This window comes from Triticum dicoccoides, chromosome 2A (genome assembly GCF_002162155.2).
Source record: "Triticum dicoccoides isolate Atlit2015 ecotype Zavitan chromosome 2A, WEW_v2.0, whole genome shotgun sequence".
Taxonomy (NCBI): Eukaryota; Viridiplantae; Streptophyta; class Magnoliopsida; order Poales; family Poaceae; genus Triticum; species Triticum dicoccoides.
In genome coordinates, this window is record NC_041382.1 from 521,291,448 (window position 1) to 521,299,369 (window position 7,922).

Here is a 7,922-nt window from a genome sequence, read left to right on the forward strand (position 1 = left end):
ATAAAGATGAGCCTCGGGATGTGCGACTCCCAAGGGAAAAAGGCTAGGTGGTGAATGGTAAAACCAAGGTTGGGCCTTGCTGGAGGAGTTTTATTCAAAGCAAACTGTCAAGGGGTTCCCATTATAACCCAACCGTGTAAGGAACGCAAAATCCGGGAACATAACACCGATATGACGGAAACTAGGGCGGCAAGCGTGGAACAAAACACCAGGCATAAGGCCGAGCCTTCCACCCTTTACCAAGTATATAGATGCATTAATATAAATAAGAGATATTGTGATATCCCAACAAATATCCATGTTCCAACAAGGAACAAACTCCAATCTTCACCTGCAACTAACAACGCTATAAGAGGGGCTGAGCAAACCGGTAATAGCCAAACAACGGTTTCCTAGGACAAGGTGGGTTAGAGGCTTGGCTTAACGATATGGGAGGCATGATAAGCAAGTGGTAGGTATCGCAACATAGGCATAGCAAAAGAGCGAGCAACTAGCAAGCAAAGATAGAAGTGATTTCGAGGGTATGGTCATCTTGCCTGCAAAGTTCTTCGAGAAGACGAAAAGCTTGATCCTCGTAAACAAACTCAATGGGCTCCTCAAACACGAACTCGTCTCCCGGCTCTACCCAAAGCAATAACACAAGCAAAAGGGAGACACAATCAACCACGTGCAATGCTCAAGCAACATGATGCAAGACATGGTATGATATGCGGGATGCGGTATGCGATGCATATGCATGGTTTGGAAAGGAAAGCTTGAACCTGGCGTCAACTTGGATATCCAAGAGTGCCACTGAAAAGAGGAGTTGATTTCGGTCGAAATCGATATAAAGATCACCGGAATCGGATGCACGGTTTGGAAATGGCAAGCAAAACAAATATGGCACCGGTCTGCGATTAATAGTAAGTGGCCATCTAAATGCATCAAGATAAATAAGCTACTGCACTCAAACATAGCAGAAAAAGGCATGGCAGGGATCCACTCAAGATGCTTGACAAAAGATGAATAATGAGCTACGGCTAAATCCCTCAATAGCAGGTTCAAACAAGCATGGCAAAAGAGCAAATGATAACAGGTTACACACTTAGTGAAATTAGCAACATGTCAGGAATTTAACATCAGGAAGCAATGTTTAGAGCACGATAACTACATGCTACAGGAACATATCATGGCAAAGCAAAGCATGGCATGAAGCTACTCAAAGCATACAACAAAAGTCCCTTACTGACCATAAGCCAAAAGGGATCAGAAAATACAATTGCAAACATGTGAACATATCAATTAACGTTAACAGATTCAGACTTAGTGAAAAACTGGAACATGGCAAAACAGATATCAAGTAGGCATGTTTACGAGCTCGACGCACTCACCACAAGGAAACGCATGATAATCTAAGCATACACCCAGCAAGTAGACATGTCATAGAAGCTAGACATGGCAAGAACAACGACATAACATGCACGGATCAACTACAACAAGCTCCGCAAAAGTGCTAAACATGTTAACAATCTGCCAGGAACATTTTATAGCAAAAGTAGAGCTCGATTGAGTCAAGCTAGGGTGCTCCTTATTGCAAACAAAGACATAGATGTATAGAGCACCACAATATCTACAAAACATCCTTACTGATCATGCCCAAAAGAGGCATAGATCTCTTGGTAGCAACATGAACATATGGCATAAAAATAATAACAGGACAAGGACTTAGAATATTTGTTAAGTCTCTGAAATCAGCAACATCAAGTGACCTACTTTGCATGCTTGTGCTAGTCACCACAGAGATCACAAAAATACATGGCATACACCCCTGTAAAGATGGCACGGCATACTTCAAAACACATGTAGGGCTCAAGATCATATCATGCACATATTAATCATGGCAAAAATGAAAAAAGTGCATCTGCTGAAACAGATCTGAAACTATCATCACATAGCCCTCTTCCAACAGCACTTCGGGCATCAAAATGAGCTCAAATGAAAATGATACAATGAGATGAAATGAAGTACTCGTCAAGACAAACATTTTGATATGCTACACGCACGAATCGGAGCAACGGTGACGGAGTTATGACATGATGAAGATCACATAAAAATTAGGGTTACGGGGAGAAAGTCAACCGAGATATATGTTTAGATCTGAGATCCCGTTCGCATGCATGACGAGGTCTGCCGGAGACACTGTTCACCGGAGATGTCGAGGCCGCCGGAGTCGTGGAGGAGGAGGCGACCGGTGAGGTCGTCGCGGGGCGCCGGCGACAGAGAGGAAAGCGGCGGAGGCGGTGGCCGGCTCGGGCGCGCGGTGGCGCGGGCGGGCCGCGGCGGTGCGGTGCAGCGGCGGTGCACCGGCGAGAAGGCGCTAGCGACGAGGCGATGGCGGCGGGGAGCTTGGACGGCGGCGCGAGGCAAGGCACAGCCTTGGGCGGCAGCGTCGGGCGCTCCAAGGCGCGGGGCGGCAAACGGATCTAGGCCCACGCGGGGGCCGGAGGCGGTCTCGGCGGGTCGGCGTGCGCGGGGGCGAAGTGGGGCGCTGGCGCAGACAGGTGGTGGCGTCCGATTCGCTGCGGGGCGGTGCGGTGGTGACATGGCGGCCGCCGATTGGCTGGAGCGACGTGTCTGGCGGGGCGGACATTGTCCGGCGCGGAGATAATTGTCCAGTGGCGCGAGGTAGGGGAAGGCTAGGGTTAGACACAAATTTCGGAGGGGATCACATATTTATAGAGGTAGAGGGAGCTAGGAAGCTCCAAATGAGGTGCGGTTTGCGGCCACGCGATCGTGATCGAACGACCTAGGTGATGTAAGGGGTTTAGGTGGGTTTTGGGCCACTTTGGAGGGATGTTGGGCTGCAACACACATGAAGCCTTTTCGGTCCCTCGGTTAACCGTTGGAGTATCAAACGAAGTCCAAATGGCATGAAACTTGACAGGCGGTCTACCGGTAGTAAACCAAGGCCGCATGACAAGTCTCGGTCCATTCCGAAAACGTTTAAGACCCGCACATGAAAAGAGGTAGAAAGGGACACCGGAGGACATAGGAGCGCCGGATTGCAAAACGGACAATGGGGAAAATGCTCGGATGCATGAGACGAACACGTATGCAAATGAAATGCACATGATGACATGATATGAGACGCATGACACACAAGCAATGACAAGGCAACAACAACCAATAACTAGAAGGCACCTGGCACATCGGTCACGGAGTGCTACAACACTCCACCACTACGAGAGGATCTCGTCCCGAGATCTAGAATGGCACCGAAGGGAAAAACGGAAGGGAAAGAGAAGAGGTAAAACTAAGTTGCTTCTTTGACAAACGAGTGAGACCAAAGAACCTTGAAAAGGTTAAGCCATTTCGAGAAAAGAATACCACGTAGATGAACGAAGTTGAAAACACTCCGTTAGAAAAGAGGGACAAGGAAGAACAACTTCGGGCAGCACTCCGATTGAAAAGAAAAGGAATTGAATAAGAACTTGATAAGATGAGAAGATACTTGATGAAATCACAACACACTGCCTCCGGAACTATTGTATGAATGGAACAAGGGGTAAGAAAGATCTCAGACAGCACTCCGGTTGAAAAGAGGTGCAAGGCTTGATAAGGCAAAAAGAACTTGAGCAAAAAGGTCACAACACTCCGATTAAATAGGATAAGCATGAAAAGATCATGATCTTCATAATTCGAGATGATGACTGAAAAAGAGCAACATCACAATGCCTCCGGAATGAAAGAATAGAAGATAGATAATTGAAATAAAAGAATGGGGAAGAAAATGCCAACTTCTGTCACAAAAGAGTTTGGAAAGGCATCCTTAGGAGAAGGGTCGAACGGAGTTGTTGGAAAAAAAACCAACAACGAAAAGAGTAAGCTTGTAGTGGGCTTATGGAGAACACTTCAAAACTATGAGGTGAAATTCTGCCACTCATGGGAAAAAGAATTGGATTGATATGAATAAGGAGATGAGAAAATATTTCACCGGGAGGATAGATGAAGAACTTTGATCATATATTATCACCATTAATAGCAACAATCCTTAGGGAAAGATTTAGGTGAAATATAACCCAAGATAACTCCAATGACGAGATTGATGGATTTAATATATCTCATTTTTGATAACTTGTGAAACACGAAGCACGAAGGGAAATTATCAAGAAAGACATAACACCACCTCAAAAGATATGCGTGAAAGAATAGCACTCCGGATTGCAAGATGAAGAATGCATGAGCTCCTCTGAAAAGAGTCTCGATGAACACTTCGAAAAGGAATTAAATCCTTCATGAACCATCATGTAGAACCTCCATGAAGAACTCCGGTAACAAAAGAATGATCAAACGGAAGGAAAGAGAAGTTGAAAACACAAGGTGAATCCTTGCAATGATTAGATGGAGCTTTGGAATGATATAATTGAAATAACTTTGAGCTCCGGAAAAGAAAGATGGACAACTTGAATCGAGAATTTGATGAACCTCCGGAATAAGAAATTAATCACTTGGGTGAAATAAAGAATAAGAATTACGTTATGGGCATCCTTCACCAATTTAGATTGATGACAAGCAACGACTTTGGCATACTACTTATACTCGTTGAAACGGATTAAGAGAGGTATAGCATAAATTTGAGAAGGTCTTCGATGATCCACCAGTAGGATGAAAGAACGAATGAATCTGTATGATAACGAAGGAGAAGAACTCTTGAATGAACCCCTGTAAGGATTGAATATGAAAGTAGCAAAGGCACAAATCACCGGATAGAATTGGAAAATGAATGAAGATACATGAGAGAATTTAGATACAAGTGAACGAAGAGATCACAAGCTGATTAGAAAATAATTGAATGATGCACTGGTAAGCTTTAGAGAACGAGAGCTGAAAGCTGAGAATGAATAAACCGAAATGATGGCCTTCGGGGGAATCAAACTGAAAATACTTCTGAATTTGCTCCGGATGGGTGAAATGAATTCTCACAATCGAAAGACATTATGAAAGGATGGCGTAAATCTAGCACCATGAATCTTCGAGAGAACAGACCAAGATTTAGAGGAAACACTCTTCTTCGGTCTTCAAAATCCGGGAATGATGACGAGAAACTCCATCAAAATTGTTGAGATACTCCAGGAGAATGAAAAATCTTCAGTTGAGCCAACAATGTAAAGAGTTATAAGATCTTGGAGAAACCAACTGACTGATGATAATTCATTATTATGTCAAACTTCAAAAGAATTTAAGATAGCACCGGGAAAATAAGAAGAGTCAGGTAAGATCCTGGGAAAAGACCTGTGGGTTAGGGCCCACTCAAAAGAAACACCGTTGAACGACTTTGAAAAGAGATTGCACCGGTTGAATAAATGGCTTGAATGAGATAACATCCTCAAAAGAGTTTGAATGGATTGAGAATGGAAACATGAATCTTCTGAGATTTCTTCAGCACTCCCGAACAAATGAATAGCGAGAAGTGAATTATTACGAGGTGCACCGGTATGAGAAGGTATTTGAAACAAGGAAAAGAATATGATCAACACAGAAAACTTGAATTGAATCCACCGGAGAAGAAAAGGAATGAGGAATGATGAACTAGAAGAGCATATTCATGTGAACCACCGGGTAAGAACATTGAAAGAAAAGAACGAAGAGGCTTCACAAGAATAAAAGGATGCTTGATTAAGAAATCCGAGTCCTTGAAGAAAAAGGGTGGGAGGGTGGGAAAACAAAGGCAACTTGGGAAGGATGAAACAAACACCGTTGAGAAGAACTAGTAATAGATCTTGCTGATGTTGAAATGATCGGATCCACTTGAAGAGAACCGCACCGGTTGAAAAGAAATTGAAATGACAAACTCGATGATCGAGAAGGATTAGTATTCACATAGAAATAAGAGAACACCGCTTAGGAAAGGTATGGAATCAACATTTGACATTGAAGCAACTCGAATACCACAACTGAAAACAAAACAAAGTATTGGCTTGCAAAATAAGCCGGAACAAACATATGATAGAGATTTCGTCCGAAGTTTTCATGGTGGGGCCTACACGGGCTCGATCGTACAACACCATCATGTACAAGGCAGTGCACATGACATACGAAGCGTCCCCGAGTCAGCATAGCCAAGGACTCTTTAAGACACAATGAGACCACTGTAAAACCAACCGTGGATAGGCGGATCACTAGACGTCGAACCCCAATCTCATATCATGCATCTGTCGGAAAGATATCCTAAGAGCTACTTCAATTCCCACTTATAAACTCCCGAAACTTTCTAGTTATGCAATCAGGTGTTGGGGATACACGGGAAGCATAATATCTCACCTAAAACTAGCAAATCCTACATCTAGTTGTATCCATCCTTCAACACATAACCAAGAAACCTTCGGAAATCATTTACCTCAACTTCGAAAAGCATCTGTTATACAAGTTATGGCAATACTCCCGAACTCCCGCCCCAGTACTGGGTGGTGTCGAGGTTATCTCACCAACAATTACATAAAAGAGATTTTCAATGTCGGCGAAACTCAGGTATTCCAGAACTGCAACGATAAAATTGTGACGACAACACCTCGGAGCTCAACTCCCCGGGACACTGCCACAACCCCTAAATGACAGGAGGCACCAAGAACAATGTTCTCGTCACAAAACCTTCAGAACGATTCTAAGATACCCGCGTGATCCTAAATTTTTTAGTGAAATTTGAGAAGAGAAGAGTCAAAACCCTACGTCAGGATGCCTCACTAGAGCGACGAAGGGACTAAGGAGTAAAAAGAATTCCTACTCTCTGATATATATAGTCCTAAATGACTCAAAACATTTTTCTAGACTCAACAACGCCAGCGATTCGGTCAAGCAGGGGGCTCCTAAGGTCGGGGAAGGCTCTGATACCAACTTGTAACACCCTCGATGCGGCTATATCTTCCACGTGTCGAAGCATGACTTAGAGGCATAACCGCATTGAAAGCAATGTCGCAAGTGAGGTAATCTTCACACAACCCATGTAATACATAAGGGAAAGAGATACATAGTTGGCTTACAATCGCCACTACAGACAATTACATGAATAAAATATTACATTCATCTAGATACACTCAAGGTCCGACTACAAAACCAAAATAAAAGAAGACTAGCCCAAATGCTACACAAATCCCCGATCGTCCCAACTAGGCTCCACCACTGATCAACTGGAAACGGAACAACATAGCGAACACAATCTTCATCGAGCTCCTCCTTGAGCTTGGTTGCGTCACCTGCACAGTTTCATCGGCACCTGCAAACTGGTTTCGAAAGTATCTGTGAGTCACGGGGACTCAGCAATCTCACACCCTGACGATCAAGACTATTTAAGCTTATAGGTAGGGTAAAAGGAATGAGGTGGAGCTGCATCAAGCGACTAGCATATTTGGTGGCTAACATACGCAAATGAGAGCGAGAAGAGAAGGCAAAGGCACGGTCGAGAAACTATGATCAAGAAGTGATCCTAGAACAACCTACGTCAAGCATAACTCCAACACCGTTTTCACTTCCCGAACTCCGCCAGAAAGAGACGGTCACGGCTACACACGCGGTTGATGCATTTTAATTAAGTTAAGGTTCAGGTTTTCTACAACCGGACATTAACAAATTCCCATCTGCCCATAACCACGGGCACGGCTTTCGAAAGTTCAAATCCCTGCAGGGGTGTCCCAACTTATCCCATCACAAGCTCTCATGGTCAACGAAGGATATTCCTTCTCCCAAGACAATCCGATCAGACTCGGAATCCCGGTTACAAGACATCCTCGACAACGGTAAAACAAGTCCAGCAAGACTGCCCGATGCGCCGACATCCCGATAGGAGCTGCACATATCTCGTTCTCAGGGCACACCGGATAAGCAATCCGTACAACTAAAACTAGCCCTCGAGTTTCCCCGAGGTGGCGCTGCAAGGGGCTCTAGTTTGG